Raw genomic sequence first — 22,293 nt, 5'->3', positions numbered from 1 at the left:
TCCCAGTACCCTACTGAGCTGCATTATCATTAATTGTTTCTCAAGTGTTAGCCACAGGCTCAGCTTTACACAGTACAAAGCAAAGATGTGATCCCTGCCCTGAGGAGTTTTACATGCTAAACAGATGGTTAATGACAGCAGTGTAATGACAGCCTTTGGACTGGTAGGGGATAACATTTATGGAACAGGGAATAAATTAGTTGGGATTCATGACAAATTGCACTTGCTTTTCCTGGAGAAAATTTGGGGGAGACTGTTTTCCATGATAACCTGGAAATGTGTACTGGGCTTGAGATCCAAAAAATCATAATCTCAGTATTTTTTACAAATGAGAAGCTCTGTTCTAACAGAAATTTTTAAATGAAAAACTGATCAACCTTCTTTCACCAAATACACACAGGGTGTTTCGTCAGAAAGAGGAGAATTTTTACTAAGCAAAAAATATCAATGCTAAAAAGACAAAACATAAAATGTTTTAGTAACCCTTGAGCATTCTTTTAAAAAATATGAAAAAGCAAAATGTAAAACAACTGACAGGCTGAATGGGAATCCGAGGTTAAGGTGTCAGGCCATGCCACTGTGTGAATGCCATGCTGAGGATACAGTGACATACAAGGCTTTGGACAGGTAGAAATAAAGAGCTGGCCACAACATGGTAGCTTTAATGACAACAAACTCAGACCTGCAAGGCCAGTGAAGGAAGCTGATGAAGATACCCTTCCATATAACATATGGATCATTTATTTCTCCAAGACCAGCATCAGTTGCAGTGCAAGCCCCCCCAGTCAGCAGCAGGGACAGCACTGCTGTGACTGTGCTGGGGGACATGAACACCCACCACCCAGGCTGGGACCACCAATGGGACAGGGATGGAGGCTGCTGGGTGGCATCTCCCACTGCCTGCCTGACAGCAGGGTGTTGAGCTCAACTAACTAATTCCAATTAACTGGGGCATTTCATGTGCTCCTAACATCTGGCTAGACAGGGCTCAAAACAGCATTTCTTCACTCCTCGCCAGCCCATGTTATTGGTTTCAATACACATATGAGAAGATGGATAGCTCAGAGACCACAAACCCACAGAGCCCAACTTCTGGAGTGCCCCATGCTCAGTGATGCATGTGGGTGGGACAAGCAAGGTCAGCAACAGCTTGAAATCTTCTGATGTGATGGAATTCAGCCTTTTGTGTTTTACTGCTACTGACATTGGTGTTAGTATCTCCAGTGCTAGAAAGCTGTTCATAATTTGGGCAGCACACTGCATGAAGTACAGGCTATTTCTGTATGATTTCTACAAGCCTATTCTCGATTTTACAGTATAAGCACATAAAAGTATATTTTCTACTCTGTTTTGCAGTGTAACAAATGGCTTTTTTTTTTTTTCTCTCAGCCTTATTGTGACCTTCTGGTATTGGGTAGGCTGTACCAAAGAGGCTTCCCCACACACCAGTCCTTTCCTGCATTCTAGAAATGCATTTCCAGTTTTTTACTTGACAATAACTCACTCTCAATTCCCCTGTGAACTTCACAGATCTTTAGATAAGACACTAAAGTAGGAGCTGTGACTACAGAAAAGGCTTCTCGTGGATGGTGGAAGATGCAGCTACCTTTCAGTTTCATTTCCCATTTACAGTCCTCCAAGTACTATTTGAGAAGGCTATTAAACGACAAGGTTCTTCTTCCTTTCCAACTCATGTATTTAAGATCTTGCAGCTCATTGAAAGTCACAAAAACTCAAACACTTGTGCCTTTTCTAAACAGGTTCATATTACTTCTATGACAGCAGCTAAAAGTTAGCATGCAGATAAAATACCTCCTAAAACAATATCACACAAAAAAAAATTCCTCAGCAATTACATGAAGACCAGAAAAGGTATAACCACCAATCATTTAAATAAGGAGACAATAGAATATTCACCCAACAGGATAAACACCTTTAAGAGTCCCAGTAACTTCAATGCAAATTTAACTTAGAACAGCTCTGAGACAACCGAAAAAAGAATTTGTGAACAGAGTAATTGATAAGACTCTTGGGTCGTTATTTCTGTATGCTCACATAATGGCAATTAAAGCTAAGCACCTTTGAATGGCCTCTAAACAAGCACATTGAAATCTAGGAGAACCTTTGAGTGGGGATTATGCATTAACCTAATGTTCATAATCATGCTCAGAAAGTTTTCAAAGAGAAACTTGAAACAGAAATGTTAATAATCCCAGGCAAATAAAAACCTTAAGCTATTGCAAAAGGTAACTTTTGAATCAAGTATATAATAGGTAATAAAACTTCAAAGGATTCATCACTCGCTGCAATTAAAATGTCCAACACAGATTTTTAAATAGCCTTCTCATGTCTAAGGAAACTTTTTTCCTCCAAGTAAATAACTGCACTCAGGTGAGTATCAGATTTTTTTTTTTAGGAATAAACATAGGCTTTTATCTGTGGTGCACTGAAAAGAGCACAACATCATAGACCAAATCAGCAATCAAAGCCATTTCCACTTTGCCTAATTTCATACTTTAAGGGTTCAAAGTACCAATCTGCCTCTTAAAAAGCTTCAAGCATGAACAATGAACATAAAACAATGAACAACTTATGTGAGAGAGTAACAAACAGACTCTAGGAAAAAATACTGCCCCCTCCCCAGTTTCCACACAACTAGCTGGAAATCTTCCATATTTTGGTAGAAGAGAGGATGTCTGTCTACAGCATGATGACGGATAGGAGCACAGGAGCACACTATAACAAGTTCTCCCTTTGAGATGACCAAAAGAGGGGAAAAAAAAAAAAAGGTACATCCTCCTGTAGCTGTGGTTTTACAATGAATTGCCAAACAAAAAGCAAGCAGGCAACTCCCTGTCAGATTTGACAGAACACCTGAAGTCTCAGTCTTGTCACCACAACTGCTAATTACATAGTCCTCAGTGCTGCAATCAAAATGCATTGACTCTAATGGAACCAGACAGGCAAAACCACCTTGTTTGACTGCAGTCTCCAAGCTGGAGAAGCACAGGATACATCCATGGGATGGGTCAGGGCAGGTCCTGGGGAGCAAGTTGGTAACAGGTAGGCCCACAAAAACTCTGTAACAGATGTTGCTTTCACAATACACAAAGTAATCATAGCAGAGCAGATAAAGGAGTGGAAATATTGTAACGAAATCAAGCTACATAAAACAGAAACTTCATGGTATTTATGGCAGGAAGTCACCTACATCAGCCTAAAGGACTTATTTAAGAACGGTCCTACTAACAGCTGAACTAGCTTGAAGTCTCACACCCAAACAACACAGTTTAGGTATTACTTATTGCCACTAAACAGTTTCAAAAACCTGCTCTTCTGTAGCACAAATTTGAAGAGCTGAAGGGAAAAAAAACCTCCCAAACTCCACATCCCAAAATCACTTCTGCTTATTTGATGCCTTTAAATTTTATAGGGAAAAAACCCAAGCTTATTTCCAAATCACTTTGCACTTAGTAAACTTTAAGTATCCTTTATCTTCAGATAAGGTCAACTTTATCCCTTGTAACCTGATCAAAAATAAGACAGAATCAAACTGATGCTCTTGTTTTTTAAAGACTGAAATCTGAGCATGATCATTTCCTTTCTTTCATTAGCAAAAGAACGCATGCCTGGGACATAGGATGAAAATATAAAAATGCTCAGATTTGGGGACAAAACAAGAAACAAAACTAGGGCAACAGGAGCAATGAAGAGAAAAATTAGAGAACTGCATTCCTGTGGCCTGACAGAGTCTTTTACAGATTATCAGAGAGCTGATAAGGCCAACCTACCTCAGATGATCTCACCATATTCAAAAGTCATTGACATCCTTCATTAGGACTAGGATTTCATCCCAGTTTCTGATAATTACCATCTTCTCTACAGATGGCCTGAACAGAGGTTAAATTGTTACCCTACCTCCTCAAATGCTACCTCAGCTAGAAAAAAAATCCATAGACAAAAAAAACCTGAAAGCAAAACTTCCATGGCCAGGCACAGCAGTCCCAACAATTTCCAAATATGCTCCTTTCCAATTCTTCTGAGTAGAGCGATGGTGAGTGATCACAGCCACTTACCTGGACACACATGGACTTCCAGTGGGTTTGTGCTCCAGCATTACTCATGGACTTCTGGAAATCCCTGCTTTGACCCAGACCTGAAGCAGCACTAGCTGCAAACCAGAGCATGTTACATGCCCCACCAGCACAAACCTGCCTCCAGCTGCAAGCAGCTTCCTGAGGGAAGGATAAGTCTCACAGTGACAACTCTTCACGAACACCCAGCACATCCGAATTTTGCTCCAGGTGTGTCACAGCCTGTTCCACCTGAAGCATTATGATCCCCATCTGCTGCATAAGGGCAACTGTTTTGTGAAACCCAAAAAATCCTACAGATGTCAGGATAAAAAGCAACTTACTGATTTTTTCCTTTATTATTGAGAATCATATCAATATTCTCACAAAAACAAAAAACCCCAAAGCCCACATGCTACAGCTTTGTTAAAAGGCCATGCTTAAAACCTGAGGACTCTAAGTTTGAAGAGGCATGGCAAACACATCAGGTGTAAATGCAGACCACACTTTATGTCAGCATATACACTATGTCAACAGAACACACCAGCTGAGGAACTGATATAAGCATATGTTTAAATCTCTGAAGAGAGAGACCTAGACCAAAACAGAAATGTAGGAGAAGCTGTTCCCTCTCCAGAATGGCACTGTGTAGGAAGAAAATGCTTTTTGCTATGTTAAAACATCTCCACATTCTTCCTTCTTGTTTTTCGTATACTTTCAAAACAAGACTTTTATCCAGAAGGGAGCAGAACTTAATACATTAAAACACAAACAGTTTCCACCTCAGTAGCAGCCACAGATCAGTATGTGTGTGGTGGCATTGAGCTTGTGAAATTTGTTCAGACGAACTCCTGACCACGCGCACCAGCAGCTTGCCAGAGAAAGGCTATTGAAGCCTTTTATAGCCATTCAAGCAACAAAAGCACACCCCTCTACACACAATCATCACAGCCTGGCTTATCAAAGCACTTCACAAGTCTTACTGCTCAGCATCCTTATTTTTTAGCAATTATTGTTCTGACTGGTAACCCTTGGGTAGCATCCAAGAATAAGGGGAATATCTGCTGCGGGATGCCTGGAGTGCTCCTCCTCTGCTAAGTGAAGCAATAAAATCAGAGTGTGAACGTGTACAGAAATGACACAACCCACCTGCCTTCCAGCTGTGCCTGAAGAGGTCACAGGGTGAAAAAGCAGCCCATCTGGGAGCTGCCTCTTGGGTGTCTCAGACTAAGTGATGCACCATGTAGAACTAAAAGCTTGCAGCCCCGATCCACAGGTACCTGTGCATCAGCTGGCTTTCCCTGAGCCAGTCATGCAAGCACAGGAAAAGGAGTTGGTTCTCAAGGCACATTTAGTAGAAGAACCAATGCTGAGCTTTAGCTTTGGTGCAGTGACTGGTGAAATTCAAGGGTGTCTGTATACAGGGTTGCAAAAGCTGATAACTAGATACCAACTCAGCACTAACCAGGAAATAAAAAATCTTATCACAGTCCATGCCAACAACTAAACCACCGTTTGGCCCCAGATTAATGAATATAATACTTGACAAGAGCAATTGGAGATTAATGGCCTGTAACTGCTTGGCTACCTTGCACTCTATAGGGTCAAGTACATTAATGTCAGTAGAGAAACAGTTTGTCTCAACCCAGTGCTAGTACTACAAAGACCCATGAACTTGGAGATACGAGGGCCAAGCTCTCAGAGCCACTTTCTGTCACTAAGGTCTATTGGTGGCCGATTCTCATGAGAAAAAGTCCTCATGCAGGGGCAGTTTAATTCCCTCACAGCACATTGTGGACAGATACCCTGAGTGAGGCAGGAACTTAAAGGCAGTGGATGTGAGAGCAGGTCACTCTGCTCCCACCAGGGCTGGGATGGAGGCAGCCCAAGACCCAGACAACCCCAGGCAGTCCCCTGACCCCATCTGCTCTTTGCTTGGCACATTTTCATACAGGAGAGAAATACAGCCAAAATCTTCTGTTGTTCTTGGTCACTACATTTAACTGTAAAAAAATCACTGCTCTAACATTTGCCAATTTATGCCCTTTGCTTTCCAAATCCAAGGTATTTCCAGGAGGCCCAGGACCTCCTGAGCAGAGGCCAGGCTCACTGGAGCACCTGTGCTCACCTCCAAATAAATGATGTGCTCAGACCATATAGCTGAAACACTGCAACTAAAAGCAGTAGTTCTCAAATCTGGACACACACGTGCCCATACCGAGACCCCAGCCCTGCCTTAATTACAGTTAGATTATTTAGCTCCTTTATCTAGGAGGAAAAATAAACCACAGATAATCTGGAGATTAAACTAGAACCACTCTTCCTGAGAAATTGCTTTCTGGGATGCATAGTGAAGGAAAAAAAAAAAGTGTGCAACTTATACAGCTCCCAAGGGAAAAATGAATATGCCAGTTGACCTTAGAAGAGTCCAATAGAAGTACTGAGTAAAATTTTAAGCACAAGATGCTGAGCCTTCTTCAAACTCCTTCAGAGGAACTTTGCCCTGCCTCCCAGAGCTGGCAGAAATTTTGTTTGTGAGACCATTGCTCACATGCATATTCTGGGTGCAGGCAAGAGTACAATAACACAGGAAAAAGTTGCATTGTCCTGTGCTAAATCTTTGAACAATAGAATGGTTTGAAACAACCTGTGAATCTTCTCTCTTACCCCTTGTTCCTCAGTTTCTCAAATGTAAGTATGCAAAGAAAGGCCAGAAGGCAGGCAGAGGGAAGGATGACTCTGTGGTGTCTCACAGGGCTGGCACCTTAATACACACACACACCAGATAATGAGTTGCTCTGATACAATGGGAGTGGGAACCACAAGAGCCAGAACATCCTTCACACTCAGCATATGCTTGGGAAGCACATGTTTGGCCACAGAGGTCATACAGCTTTCAGAGATGCTCCTGGCATCTGGAGAGGGGATGTTCAGCATCCCACAGGCTCCTCTCGAGCTCCAGGGCTCCCCACAGGGCCAGCAGCCACAACTCTGCTACAATGACCAAAGCTCCCCAGCAGCTCTGATTACTCCCTTCCTTGCTATCTCTACCCACACTCCTTAAAGGGGACCTGAAAGGAGTGCCAGCCATGTGCTGTAGGTATCAGCTCCAAAGTGCATCAAAGCAAGGAACAGGAGGTAGAAAGTGACAGCCTATAATTGCACTTTTCGACAAGTTTTACATCGCAGTCTCCTCAGCCAACAGTGCTTTAAGTAAAAGTGTTTTTTTGACAAAAAAGCCTTCAGCTCACCTCTGAGAGGAGTGGACCTTTGGCCATGAGGTGGTGGTGAAATAAGGGGGGTTTCTGTACCCAGTATCACTCTTTCTCTCCCCTGAATCTTCACCTGATTTCACATACCACCTCATGGCAGCAAGTCTGTGTGTCTGCAGGATGAACACTGCAGCCAGCCTCACAGTGCTTCAACATTACCAATGCTATGGCAAAGTCCACCATGGCTGTTGGACTCTCAAGTGTGAAATGAACTCTGTTTAGCCAGAGAAGAGGAAAAAGACCCAAAACAAAACCCTGAGCATATTAGTCACTGTTAACTGCTCTTTGCAGAAACATAACATTGAAGCGATTTCGCATATTTCCTGGTAGGGAGATTTTGTGGTGGCTCATAGCAAAGATCAGCAAGAAATCCTTTGAAATATACACATATACACATTAAAACTTGAGTATTTTACCCTTCTCCTCAAAAGCAATTGCTGCTGTCAAGTACACCCTTCTCTTACAGCCACACGTTCTGTTTAAGAATACCTAATCAGAAAAACATTCAGAGGTATTTAATCAGGTTTTTCTTTTCTCTTTAATGACCTAATGTTTTGGTTTGCAACTGCTGCCAACTCACGCTGGGTAGAAATTTAGTACTGTCAGCATTTAATTATTATTTTAACACAGATTTCTCTACCTTCCTACAGTGAAGAAATAGCTAGAAAAAAATGCCACTATGAGCAGTTTTTTAAGCCATTAACTTGTTATTTAGCCACACTGGAAATTACCATTCAAGGACACCCAGATGCTCGCTCTGCCATCCCCTGCTAGGGCAGATGCTTCCCAGTCTGCAGCTCCACAGCCAACCAGACAGACAGTATCCAAGGGACAGCCTGGAGGGACTGCAAATACCCTACCCCAGAAGCTCCCCCATCCGGGATACAGCTCACCAAAAGATTTACCAAAGAGCTGGAACACAGAACACCTAGTTGGTGTGTATCTTGGGCCATAAATAACAAATCACACTGTTTCTTTTTGTCAGCTTAAAACCCATTTTCCTAATTTTTTCTCTCCCTGTCTGAAACGAATAAATTTAATTCTGTAGCCTGCAACAGGCTACAGGGGAAATACATGTGTTGGTCTGCTGTAGACTGCAAGACAGGTTTGTTTCATTCACACAGGGAAAGAAGACCAAAAACTGGTTCTATGAATTTCAAAAGAAATCAAGAGCTGAGTTCACAGTTAGCTCCCAGAATCACATAAGTGTTGCACTGCACGGTGTTTTGCAGACTGGACAGGTGCATGAAAAGTTCCCTTCCCATTCCCAGCCAGTCTGGTGAATGCCTGCTCCCTGCTCTCCTCCTGAAAAGCAGGATTTAGGCTTCAATCCTCACAAAAAACATAGGAGAAATGAGTCTGCAGCAAAGCAGGGCTCGTGACAGCAAGTGGTAAATGATGCAAAGAAGGAAGGGCTGTGAGGACACACATGTGTAACTCCATTTTCCAAAGCAGATGGAATAGTCAGCCACACACTTATTAAAACAAGCATTAGTCTGTGATAGCAATCTAAGATAACACTAAGAGGTTTGTCACCCAAGGTAAAAAAAAAAATAGAGGCCAAAACCTAATGGTATTGCTGGACCTGTGTCTATAGAAACCACATTTAACCTTAGCAGAGGATCCAGCTACACAGGTTCCTCCTTATTGAGAAACACAAGCATCCTGTTTGGTGTATGCTGACCTCTGCACACAGTCACACTCCTATTCAAAAGAGAAACATGTATATGGAAAAAGACAAGAACAGAGGCTAGCAACAGGGAGGCAACAAATTCCTGCAATGGGGAGGTAAAAAATTCCATTTCTCTAATGGCAAAGCAGGGCTCTCTTACACAGCTGGCAGGAATGAAGCACTGCTCTTCTCTACCTGAAAAGACAAAGTTGTGGATATGGGATTTTAAATCCAGATGGTCACCATCAATGTAACTTAACTGTGATGAATAAAGAGGCAGCTATTTCATCTGCTTAACATTAAGTCTTCCCAGAGTGCATTTTATAAGTCACATGCAGAGAGCAAAGGGCATATGCTTAAGAAGCCACATACAAACCGAGTTTTGCAGGGTAAAAGAAAGGGAAATAGCCTTGGTCACTGAGAGTATTTGAATGTCACTCTGTTAGGTTGTGCATTGCATTTGACAGAGCTAGCAAAGGAAATGAGAAATGATAACTGATAGTGCCCTGATTAGATCAGCCACCTTGGGAAAGGTGCTGAAGCAGAGATATTTCACTAAAATAAGGAGAATCCTGGGAATAGATTTCTGGCAAGTGATCGCAAAGGAGATATGGCCAGAATTAGAAATGGATTTTGCAGGCAGATAAAATGTAATAGATAGAAAGCAGCTCAAAATGATATATTGTGAGGGCCTACAGAGCAACTATAAAGTTTGTTTGCAGATATTTAACATATAGAGATCCTAGAAAGACTTACCTTCAAAATAGACTCGCTGTGTTATTAACTTTAATGTGCAGAAATAAAACAATGTTGTATTAAAGCTCTCTAGCAAAAAAGGAAGCTGCCTTCTCCCTGCCTATACACTTCTGATTTCAATGGAGTTGCATTATTTTATACCACAAGATACAAGAACAGAATCTTCTCGTGCTTCTGACTGACAAAGATACATGAAAATGTACATTTCATTATCTTGAAGGAAATCGCTTTATTAAAAATTTATAACTAAAGGTAGTGGTAATTAATATATTGTAATAAACTCCTTATATGCATTTCTATAGCTTAACCATGATTCCTTCTTTTGAAGCTCATAGACAAAACAGTTCTTCAGACGGATATCTGGGCATTTTTTGTGCAATTTTGCACAAACAAGTAACAGATTGTACATTGTTCAGAACAAAATAAAGATATCACAGTTACAACAACAAAAATCTATGTTGCAGCAAACCTGTGTATTAGGAGATCTCATCCACTGGCTCCAAAGAGCCATATGTGCATCACTCACACTGCCAAAATGGGAGCAGTCACATAAATCACCTTTGGTATCAACAGAAGATGCACTTGTCAGAGCAAAAGTGTCTGAGGAACAGCCAAATACTAACATTTACCTACCACTGGGATACAAGTTAGTGATAACCATTATCACCATCACTACATCAGTGACAGCAATGGAGCATCAAATTCTGCATCCATAAAACCACTGCCACTGCATCCCTAGGGAGCTCCCCCTGAATACACAAAGGTGGAGTTGAAATATAAACTATTTACATGATTAAATGCCAAGTTATTTGCTTAGGCAAAATCTTCACTGAAATCAGTTAGCACTAGCACAATCAATAGATATTGGCATGAAAAGGGACAAGCTTCAATTTTTGTCGGCATTCATGCCCATACTGGCACCAGATCGGATGATTTTCCAAAGTGTCATGCTGCTTACTTCAAAACTTGTAGAAGACAAGGCACTTCCTCACCTACAGATGTCCTACCTAGGCTAAACCTCTTGCCCCTCACATTTGGAAACAATCAATCCATATTGGATTCTGCACCTGGGATGAGGCATCCCTAGATGTATGGACTGGGGAATGAGAGGCTGGAAAGCAGTGCTGTGAAAAGGGACCTGGGGGTCCCGGTTGATGGCAAGTTGAGCATGAGCCTGCAGTGTCCTGGCAGCCAGGAGGGCCAACCCCATCCTGGGGAGCACCAGACACAGCCCCACCAGCCAGGCAAGGGAGGGGATGGTCCCCCTCTGCTCTGAGCTGGGCTGGCCTCACCTCGAGTCCTGTGTGCAGCTTTGGGCACCACAATATAAAAAACCCATCAAGCTGTTAGACAGCATTCAAAGGAGGACCATGAAAATGGTGAAGGGCCTTGAGGGGAAGCTGTACAAGGAATAGCTGAGGTCATTCAGTCTGCTCAGCCTGGAGGAGAAGAAACCAAGAGGAGACCAAGGAGAGACCTCACTGCAGTTACAACTTCCTGTGAGGGGAAGAGAAGGGGCAGACACTGATCTCTGCTCTCTTGTGACAGTGACAGGACTGAGGGAATGGCCTCAAGTTGTGTCAGGGGAGGTTTAGGTTGGATATAAAAAACAGGTTCTTCACCCAGAGGTGGCTGAAAACTGGAACAGGCTCCCCAGGGAAGTGGTCACAACCCTAAGCCTGACAGAGTTCAAGAAGTGCTTGGACAACAAGCTCAAGCACATGGTGTGACTCTTGGAGCTAATTCTGTGCAGAGCTGGACTCCAGTGATCCTTGTGGGTCACTTCTGACTCAGATTGTCCTACAATTCCCAGCACTAGCACTCAAGAGACCCCATCAAAGCAGAGCTCTGTTTTTGATATAAACCCATCTCTTTCCAATAGCACAAGAGCTGAATTCTGCTGCCTTCATCATCGTTGTTTTGAATGAGAGAAAGGTGGGAGGGAAGTTTCTGTCAACATTAATCAATATTTAGGTGGTTTCCTGCCCATTCATTCATGTGCTAAAAGTGTTTTTGACAGTAAGAAATGCACTGAATGTAAGCAGGCCAGTAGCAGCTGCTTGAGAAATGCCAATAATACTGTGCATACCTTCCAAATTTCCCCAATGTCCCAAAGTTATTAGCGGGTGACAGGAGCTTAAATAAAGCATGTGAAACATGAAAGCAGGACAAATAATTATATTGGTATAGAAACTTCTATACTGGAGCAATTTTTGCTCCAAATACCTTATATCAACTGTAAGTTTTTGGGGTCAGAAAGAAAATTGTTTTTCCATGCTACATCTCTGAGAGAGTAGGGTGCTTGGAATCCTTGCTGCTCTGTGGTCCCAGCTTGTATCCCCACAGAACTAGCAGCAGCTAACAGTAGCAAGCAAGATTGAACACAAACTCAGAATAAAAATTACAACAAAAAATTCCGCTCCAGATTTCAAAGCATTTCCTGAACTGTACACATCACACCATGATCAGGCATCCTCGTTTGAGCAGAGAGCAAAAAAAGCAAGATGGGAGGAAGCCGGATCAAATAAACCAAGCGCAGACCATACCAGGAGTGGGCAGAGTCCACTGGCTTGGGACACAACCCTCAGAGGGAGAAAGGGCAAGTGGGCAAGACTAATATTATTCTGAACATCAGCATAGCACAGGCTGTTTCATGCAGCTCTTTGAGGAAAGATAACACCACTTTTCTGGTAAAAAAAAAAAGCCTTTGCCACTAACATTGTAAAATTATATTCTTAAAAAGGGGCTCAGGGGCTACACACTTGTCCTGGCCCTCTCATCTGCTTCATTCCTTCAACGGAACAGACACAAACCACCAGACAACCTGATCCTACAGCCACAGTCTCTAATCAGCCTGGGTGACAGCTGAGGGTCTCCTTGTCAGCCCTGTAGGAAGCGGAGCAAGGCTGCTGCAGAAGCACACACCAGCCCTGGACTGCACTGGAACACGAGCAGGCCCCCAGATTCCCAGCCTCAGACAGGCACTGCAACAGGGGAGCTACTGGAAAACCCAAGAGTGACACGTGATGTGAAAGGCTTCACATCTGTTATTGTGCCTCCAAGCCCTCCACATCTTTCCTTGCTTTCCCCAGGAGTCATCTCTCAACCATTTTGGCTTCAAGATGCTCAGCCTTTTTTCTCAAACTGCTGCAATAGCAGTTTTCCATACAACTAGGAAACAAAGAAATCATTCCACTTGGAATGCCAAGATGCTTTCTGTTTCTAAAGACACTGACTTTTCCACCCAGGCTGGCTGCTTCTGAGGTGTGGTCTGGGAGATCACCAGAGTCAACAACCGAGTGACAGAGGATACCCTCACCTGTCAGAAATGGCACCCTGGCTTAGCAAAAACAAAGGATTTTTAAAACACACTTCACTTTTAACAATTTGTGCTAGATTGTTCAGGGCTTTTTTTGTGTGTGTTTTTGTACAATTCAGTCAATCTCATTTCCAGTCAGGCTGGTTCCAGTTGTTGCATTGGGTCCCAGGACTGTGAATTGTTTAGAGTTGCTCCAGTAATGAGATGGGCTCGTGAACAAGGGTGACCATCTTAATACATATGCCTAATTTCTACATTTTTCCTTTTTTCCTATATTTTAATCTCATTTTCCCCACATTTTACCTCATTTCTTCCAGTCTGTGTTTTCTTCGTCCCCACACAAAGCTACTACATCCCAAGTGAGACCTCCTGTTCAGCCACAACATAAACTGAAGCTGCAATGTTTCTCTCAGACCTTCTTCATCACAACCCAGTCCTGCTCTTGCCTGACACGGCAGATCAGCAGGAACCCATCTGCTGCCTCCTCTGCTTCCCTGTACCCACAGGTGGTTCAGCACTGCACCACTCCCTCACCTGGGGTCTAATATCTGGGGTGCAGCAACTGCACCTACAATGCTGGTGTATTTAACCAGCACCTCTCTGAATTTCCTGAGCAGCATGACTGCAGCCTGCCCCAGGATCCCAGCTGCAGCAGGCACAGTGCCCAGCTGGGGATCCCCAGGGTAAGCTGGGCTGACAGGGCCAGGTCACCCCAGAAGAGCCTGGCGCAGAGCTCGGCACGGCGCAGCTGCAGCAGCACCACAGCGCAGCGCCCATTAGTGACGCGGCTGTGACCACCCCCAGGACATTAAGGTCTGCTGCACCACTACATGAGACTACTTTGCAGCAACAGAAGTGAGGAAGGGAAAAATTAGACATGCCAGTGAATATGTAGCTGATTTGCGGTTCAGCTTTTCAAAGTTTACTAACTAGTAAAGATTATTCATTGCTCATGTCTGTAAAGAAGTCAGTGTCATTCTCATTCTATTCTTAACCCTAAGTAATATTTCATTGTTCTGCTATTCCTCCTTTCAAACTGAAAGACATTTGCCCAGTCTTGGCTTTGTGAGATGCTGTTTTCTGGCCCTCTTCACCCTTGTCTAGCGATCGTTCTGTACCTCCATGTCCTCTCCCCCTGCTCCTGCTGTAGCTTTAGTCTTGCTCTGTTCAGTATACTCTCCACACCCTGGGCATGATCTTATTCACTCTGACACCAATTCCTACTGTGCCAATGTGAAACGCACTTTCTGTCACTGACTCTCCTCTCCAGCCAAGCCCACCTCTCAGCCTGCCTTGCTGACATCTCTTGCTGGGCATCTCATCATCAAATCAAACCCAATATAGCTGTAATAGACCTTGTGATCTCCCTTTGCTTGCCCAGCCTCTCTGTCCTTTCTGAACAAACTTCCACCTTCCCTGTTGCCCAGGCCTATAACCTCTTCCAGTTCTACCATTCCTCACAGCCTCACTCTTCTTGTAATACCACCTGACACACCATCAGGTGGTGTAAGTCAGTGTAATTCTACTAACTCAAATGGCATTATACCAATTTACAAGAGATGAGTTTCTGTCCTGGTGCCTCTAAAAGCAAATATATTCTATTTGACAACTAAAAACCCTCAGCCAGCTCCCTCAACATCTCTTGTATTTATTACTTTGATCTCTTGCCCTCTGGACTCCCAACAGCCACATTCTTTTCAAAACATGACTCCTCTTGAAATTCTTACATGTCCCTTAGCTCTCCACTGCTCCCAATCCAGAACATTCCCTTCCACTCACCAGCCTTGTGTATCTACTCACTGTCTACTCCTAAGCCAGTGCTTGGCTTCTTAAGCCTTCTGAATATACCTGAGATAATCTGGTGTGCTAACAATATTTAATTAACAGCAACAAATCATTCACTAATTCACAGATTTATTTTATGATAAAATAGAGGAAAAAAAGAATTTTTAAAAAGAAAGGAGAGCCACCATGAAAGCTGAACACCAATTTCAAATTCAGGCACAATTAAAAAGCACATGTTTAACACAAAGTGGGCACATCTGCAAATGTATGCACTGAATCACCAAGACTATATGAAGTGTTACATGTTATTTGTGACCCCCAACACCAAGCACTAAGCTATCCCAGGTTAACTCAAAGTTTCATAACCATTTTAACACCAGCATAAATCTCTGCTTAAGCCAAACATGCCACAGTATAAAATGATCCAATGGATACCACGATAACACCCTGCGTCTTCACACTCCCTAGACCACACAGTGAAGTTTTATAATGGCTGGAGACTTGGCACTTAGTGGATCTGACCTAACCACTGCAGCTATCTTTGTATAAATGTTTCCAGTTTATAAAAAAACCAAAAAAATCAAAATAATAAAAAAAAAACAACCCATACATTTTGTTCAGATTAAAAAAAAAAAAAAATAGGCATCTGCATTTAGGGTTTTCCACACCTAGAGGGCTGCAAGAACGTGGAGGCAAGATCAGGTCTTTAATGAGAGTACTTCACCATATGCACCATGCCAAAATGATAAAATGTTAATGAAGTGAAAGTATATTAGTGAATTATTAAAATTTCACTTCTCTCTGCAAAGCACAGAGTAAGAAAAACACAGTGAAGATAATGATAAAAATAGGATCAAAACATTTGGATCCCTTCAGCACCTCCAACATAAAAGCTTTACAAAATCTGGTGTTAAAATTAACATATTAATTGAGTAGCTTCTACAAATGATCTACAGTAAAACCAAGTTCAAAACAAGATGGAGTTGGGGGTAAAATGAGACACAATTCAGTTAAATCTAGATGGGTCAGGCCTACAGCTTCCTCCCATTTCTAACAACCTCTCATAACCCCTCTAATGCCTCTCCACAGCAAGCTCAGCCAACAATTAAATTGTCCACAGGAAGATCTCACTGAGGGAAGCAACAGGGAGAGGGGCTCTCCACGGATGGGTTGGGCTCGGGAGTTCACATCTGTGTGCTATGCCAGGAGTTTTGTCCAGGGAAAGTTTGGCCTCACTATGAAGCCCAAGAGATAAACCAGAAAGCAGCTCTGCAGCAGGGTCCTGCAGAGGTGCCAGGAGGTGGAGAGGGGAGCCTTGGTCCAGAGGCACGGCCACAGGAGACACGAGGACACTGCTTTCAGTGGGGCAGGCAAGGGTCTGGCAGAGAACCACACTAAGAACAAGGGCTTTGCCAGATAGCATGGAAGCAATTTCCAACGAAGCTGCCATTCTGTAAAATGCTTTCCAGGGTCTATCTTGGGACTGCCTTGTACATTAAGTCCCCTCTGATAGGAAGTCTGGAGTGCTCTCCTTGCAACAAAAGTGAACGTGCCCAGACATGGTGAGCAGGTTCTATCAGCAAGCTGGTGGCAGGTAGGTGGTTTGCCATCAGGATCCCACTAGGGAATCTCATACTTTGTCTGAACAAACAGTTCAGTGCAGGGTCCCACCACAACTCAGAATGTGGGAGGTGGGCAAAGGAAGAAACTGGTGTAGGCCAAATGCATCCCACTCCTGGAATAATACCTGTCTTTATTTGGATTTAATCTATTTTCAGTCAAATGTAAAACATTCAGTTTTGGAAATTTCATTGTATCAGCTAACATTGATGAAAATTCTTGCTAATGTTGCAAAAAAAATCCCGATGTCAAACATACAGGCAGATCTTTCCAGTCAGTAGCACCTACCAAGCCTGATCAGAGGTCACAGCCTTGCCATCTGTCTGTCCTGCTGTCAGTGTGGACAAGAGAAAACCATCTCCAGCAGAGACTCCTAGACTACAGACAAGAGAAATAAAAGAGCAACAAAATACTGTGCAACATAATAAGTAGAAGCTTTGCCTCCAGTAGACTTAGCCTGTCCGATTTTTGCAGACATTATGGAATAGATACATTTTATGGAAGGTTTTGTAAGATGTGTCCTTTATGTACCTCCCTAGGAGTGGTGGGGAGAAAGCGGCAAGCAAGTGGCCACAAGAGCCTGGGCTAACGTGAGGGTGGTCCTACACAGCCCACCTGAAGGTTGTGTATCCAGCTGTGGTGAGTTTCAGCCATTCCCCAGTCACCTCCAGAGCAAGGCTATCCCAATGCTGTGCATCCATCCTCAAGGGAAACAAACAGGACACAGGGAGCCTCACTCCCTCATGCTCTACACTGACATCCAAAGTAGAAACTTTTGCCTACACAACCAACTTCTGCTCAGAACAGTTGTTAAGTCCCAAGGATGCTAAAGGCACCTAAAGTGTTACAAGTGAGTTTAGGGAGTTTTGAGTTGTTCTCATGCTTGGCAGCTCAACTTGAGGCATTTTTAATGAAGGAGAATTTCCAAAACTCTAGGAGAGAATCACTTCTCAAAAACTGCCCTGCCTTGCAGAGCTTCAGGCTGGTTTCCCAGAATCAGCTGATCACTTCTGAAAATACACAGCTTACACTTAACTGAAACACTGCTCTGTTGGAGTATTTTTTTTTCATTATTTTGTTACAATTTTACTTTGGCTTGGTCCTGAGAGAAGGTAACAAGGCAAATGCACTTTCATTACAAACATGTCAAAATTATGGCCAAAGTCACACTGTATTGTGTTACATCTGAAGTCATGGACAGACAAATTCCAGCATCAACCACAATAGTCCAGTTTAGGCTGCCAGACAGCCCTGATAGCTTCTCTTGCCAGGAGCAGCTCCTAACACTGAGACATCTCCTACAACCAAAAACCACTTGAACCTAATCAGCACGCCAGGCAGCTTCTCACAAGTTTAAATAACTTTTCCATGTTTCCCCCTCAAAACTTTCTGCAAAGCTTAACACCACAAAAACCCTGTTGTGAGCTGACATCAGAGAAACGTTTATTTCCCTGAGCCTCCCTGCTTATGAGAACACAGAGACCTAAACTGCAGCCCTCACCTTTGCTCTGGACCTTCATCCAAAGTCGTGTCTAATCTTACAAGCCTCCAACCTGGCATCCCAGCCATGCTGGGCAGAGACCAGAAAACAACTGGCGTTTTCTGAAACCATCACTTATATCCTCACTCCCAGGCCCACATCCCAAACACATACACACCACATTGGTGCATTAGTATGAGTACACTTGGGAAACGCAAACATATTTTCAAAGTTTTAATCCATTAGCAATTTCTAATTAAGGGGCAATTAATTTGACTCCAGCTCTGCTCCTAATTTGCCTTGCAACTCTGTGCAGTCCATGTGAAATGCTAAGTTTCCTATGCTCCCACAACTTCTGTGGATATTAGAACATTAATTTCTGTAAAGTGATTTATGATTCATGATGAAAGGCAGTTCAGAACTGTAAGAACTGCTCCTATTAGTAAAATAACTGGTGCATTTTTTGATCTTTCATTTTAATGGGGGAAGAAAAAGAAAAGCCTAGTTGAGTATCAGCAATGAGGCTCAAAAGGTAAAAATTGCAAATTGGACACATCTGAAAATGTAGCCCAGAGAGGCTGGTGGGATGGTTTTTTACAACAGAAAAAAAATGACAGGACAGCACAAGCATTCAACTTCTTGCATTTGCGTTAGGAATGCCTGACGTTATAAAACTTCCACAAACTAAAATCATTAGAGATAAATAAAGTAGCACAGACATGCAGGGTGATGAAGGGTCAACCTAGAAGAGGGTGATGAAGGGTCAACCTAGAAGACACCTAATCCAACTCATTTCCTTCAACGTGTAAAAACAAGTAACCGACACGTTTCCTGCCCGTGAACCTTCCTGCCGATAAGGGTGCTCCCAACAACAGGAAATTCGCCTCTAGAAGCAAAAGCACACTTTCGCTACCAAGCCAAACCTTCTCCATCTGAACTGCACAGCAATTAAAAGCAGCATCTGTCTAATCAGAAGTGAGCTGGATTAAACCACTGCCTGACTCCCTAAGCCTCTGCCCAACACAGGGAGGGGGGGTGCCACCTCCTGCACCCTGGTGCCAGCCCAGCTGCCAACAGGGACTCCTCCATCAGAAGCAGGCACTGCTCCCTCTGGCTCTACCATCCCTTCAGCCTACTCTGCCTGCAACCAAGTTTTAAAGTCAGGCCTTGGGTTTTTTGGACAGCAAGATCCAAGGGTATGCGTAAAGAGGTTACTGATATCTTCACCTCAGTCCCCTGCACAATTTACCTTCCTGACCTGCAAGACCTGATCACCAGTTTCTGGTTCTCTCAGAAGAAATAATAATACAAAAAAAATGTAGTAAGCAACCAAACCAGTCATTTAAGGTTTCAAAGTGATGATTTATACAGTGGGTGAAGCACTAAAGTGCTATTTCTCAGCTTGGTCACTACAAAATGAAGATTAAAGAAAGCAACAAAAGGAAATGTTTTGGAGAAAATGCAGTGAATACTCAAAGGCATCTCTCTATCACAAACATCTGAAATCAACGGGTGCTGCCCAAGAAAATAAGCAAAAACATTAACACCTTTCTTGTGAGTTTGCTGTGAAATAGCTCTTTCCTGCTTCAAAAGCAAAATAGCTCTCTCCTTTCACACGCAATAAACTTTCAATAGTCCAGCAAAGTAAAACTTCAATTTACGACAATAATAGTCTGATTTTCTCAAGCTGCATTCAGCAGCAATGAAGTATATTTTCATTCTCATATCTCTGCTTTTCTCCTCGTAGCATGTTATAACAGAACTGTTTTCTTTTTTTCTTAAAAGCACTGCAAAGGGCTTCCCAGAGTCATTCGCCACCTTTTTTTTTTTTAATAGGTGAGGCAGATCTGTGAGACAGCCTTAATAAGCAAGTCCAAATCATTACATTTTAATATAACTTCACAATACAAAGGAACAGAGGGAGATCAATCCCAACTTTATTTCCCAGGTTCACAGACGCCCATGGAAAGAAACATGGCCTGATTATTCAATTATAAAAAAAGTCATCCCTTACTACTTTTGCCTTTTAAGCCCCAGGATCCTTCTGCTTTGAGCCTTTTCTCAGGCTCCCCAGCAGCAGGCCAGGCTGGGGCAGGACACCAGTGGGTATGGGGCAGGTAGCTGCATCTCCTCAACTCCTCCTTGGATGGGAAGTGTGGGACAAGGTCCAGGGAGAAGAGAGGGAGGTGGCGGTGCATGGTTTTATTGTAAAATGACCTTGATTTGACAGGCATGTTCTCAGGTTTCAACAGATGCTGTGGGAAAGGCAACAGCAGCCAAGGCGGTCTGCAGGCATTTCTGATGATATGCAGACTTTTTTCTTCTGCTTTTTTTTTTTTTTTTTTTTAAATACATGAGGAGGGGGGGGGGAGTCTTCTCAGTTTCCATGACAACAGTGTCTCCACTTGTCTGTTATTAGATACCATCCGCTTCCTGTGTCTAAATTTTTAAACCAATCAGAAAAGTGTTTATAGATTTTGTAGCTCCTGGGACAGTCCCTCTCCTCCAAGAGAGCTACTTTAATGACACGTAACGCTCCGGCAGCCAGGGCTGCGAGGCCTTATATTCTCGGCTGCAAAGTGATCACAGTTTATGCTGTTTACCGGCCGATTCATGGGCTGTGCCACAGAAATTTGGGGGCTTGCTGCCCCATTTACTGTGCCCTTAATAGACGTCACCATGTCAGATTGTTCTAAAAACCACACAAACTCATTTTCATTGTTTGCTGGTTTTTGTTTCTGGTTCATCCCATGAAACAGCAGGATCTGTCCCTGCGTGACACGCGATTGCCTCGGCGAGGCCGTTTATCCCGCCGGGTACCGGCCCGCCCTGACGGAAATGGATCCACGGTACAGCATCGCCCGCTGCAATTAAAGTTTCGGCAAACTGGGCTCTAAGAGCAGCCGCACTGAACCGTGCGAGCAGATTTACACAGGCATATTTTTCATGATGTAAATAATACCTGGCCGCATCACAGTCGGCAAGTCAATAAGGAAATCCTTCTCCAGGGCGCAGGGACACCCGCATACATTGTGAAGGAAATAACACACGCTAAGTCCAGTTAAGTGAAGAGCCGGCACTGAAGACAGACAAGCAACGGGGAGCTGTTGTGAGAAGGGGAAAATCCCTCTCCCGGCGGCTGTGACAGACCAACACCACCGGAGGAGGATGCCCTTCAGGCGGGTGTGCAGGCACACACGGAGCCCGGGAAGTACCGAGCGGCTTCTTCCCGGGCGGGGATCCAGGCGCCGGCGGCACGCAGGAACAAAAGGGAGCGGTGGGGGGGCTGCCCGCCGCCGGCTGCGCCGCTGCCCCGCCAGCGCCCGCCGAGCCGGGGCCGGAGCGCACGGGCCGCGCTGTCGGGGGCACAGCCCGCCCGGGATGAGACCCGCCGGCCGCCCCGCACGCGGCTCCGGCTCGCCCCAGGGCGCCCTTCCCTTCTCTTCCCTTCCCTTCCCCACCGCCTGTCGCCGGCGGGGCTGCTCGGCGGCGGGACGGCGGCAGCAGCGCGGGGCAGCCCCCACTAACGCCCCGGAGTGGCGCCGCTGCCCGCCCGCGGCACCCGCCGGCCCAGAGGCCCCAAAAGTTTGGCCGCGGCTCCCTGGCCCGGGAGGGACGGGGCGCGGCGACAGCGGCCAGCCCGGGCGGGCGGGCACCCGCGCACGCTCCCGATGACACCGCGAAACGCCCCCGCCGTTACCTCTGTCCGCGTCCTGCGCTCCCGCGCCGCCGCGGGGTGGTGGGCGCTCCCCGCGGCCGCCCCGCTCCGCGCCCCGCGGCGGGAGGCAGCCGGAGGCAGCCGCAGCCCGCGCCGCCGCTGCCGCCCCCACCCCGCCCCCGGCGGCGGCGCCGCGCCCCGCCGGGCCCTAGCGCCGCCCGCCCGCCCCGCCCCGCCGAGCCGGCCCCCGGAGCTGGCGGCTGCTGCCCGCGCCGGGCTTCCCCGAAGGAAACTTCGGGAGCGGGAAGCTGGCGGGGGCGGGCTGGGAGGTGCTGCTCTCTCGGGGGTGTTTTCCTGCCGGTGTGCGGGGATGCAGCAGGCTCGAGCGGAGGAGGCAGTTTCCACGCGTTCTGTCCCTTCTCCTTCAGGGGAGCCCCCTGGGCCCGCTGTCCCGCCCGGCGCGGCACTGCCCCCGGTGAGTGCCCGCACGCCTGGGCTGCCTGCGCTGGCAGCCTCGGTGCCACTGGGGACGGCCTTCGTGCCACCGGAGCCGGTCTTCTGCACCTTGAAAAGCGAGACATGCAGAACTACAACTGTTATTTTTTACCGTGTCTACCCGCCAGGAGCCTCAGCGAGGCCTGACACCTCCTCGCATCGT

The 22,293-nt window shown here is 45.0% G+C and overlaps 1 protein-coding gene across 2 annotated transcripts in view; it reads right to left on the bottom strand.

Moving 5' to 3' along the window:
- Window positions 1-21,740, bottom strand: part of FOXN3 (forkhead box N3) — a 208,313-nt gene extending 186,573 nt beyond the window's left edge. Inside the window, exon 1 of one of the 2 annotated variants that reach the window (XM_033062310.1) lies at window positions 21,678-21,740. The gene's annotated coding sequence lies outside the window, so the exon portion shown is untranslated. The remainder of the gene's footprint in view (window positions 1-21,677) is intronic. The other variant, XM_033062312.1, reaches the window with a different exon arrangement.
- Between the last annotated feature and the right edge of the window lie 553 nt (window positions 21,741-22,293).

Source organism: Catharus ustulatus, chromosome 6 (assembly GCF_009819885.2).
Source record: "Catharus ustulatus isolate bCatUst1 chromosome 6, bCatUst1.pri.v2, whole genome shotgun sequence".
In the NCBI taxonomy this organism is placed as follows: domain Eukaryota; kingdom Metazoa; phylum Chordata; class Aves; order Passeriformes; family Turdidae; genus Catharus; species Catharus ustulatus.
This window is presented reverse-complemented; position numbering and strand designations above follow the sequence as displayed.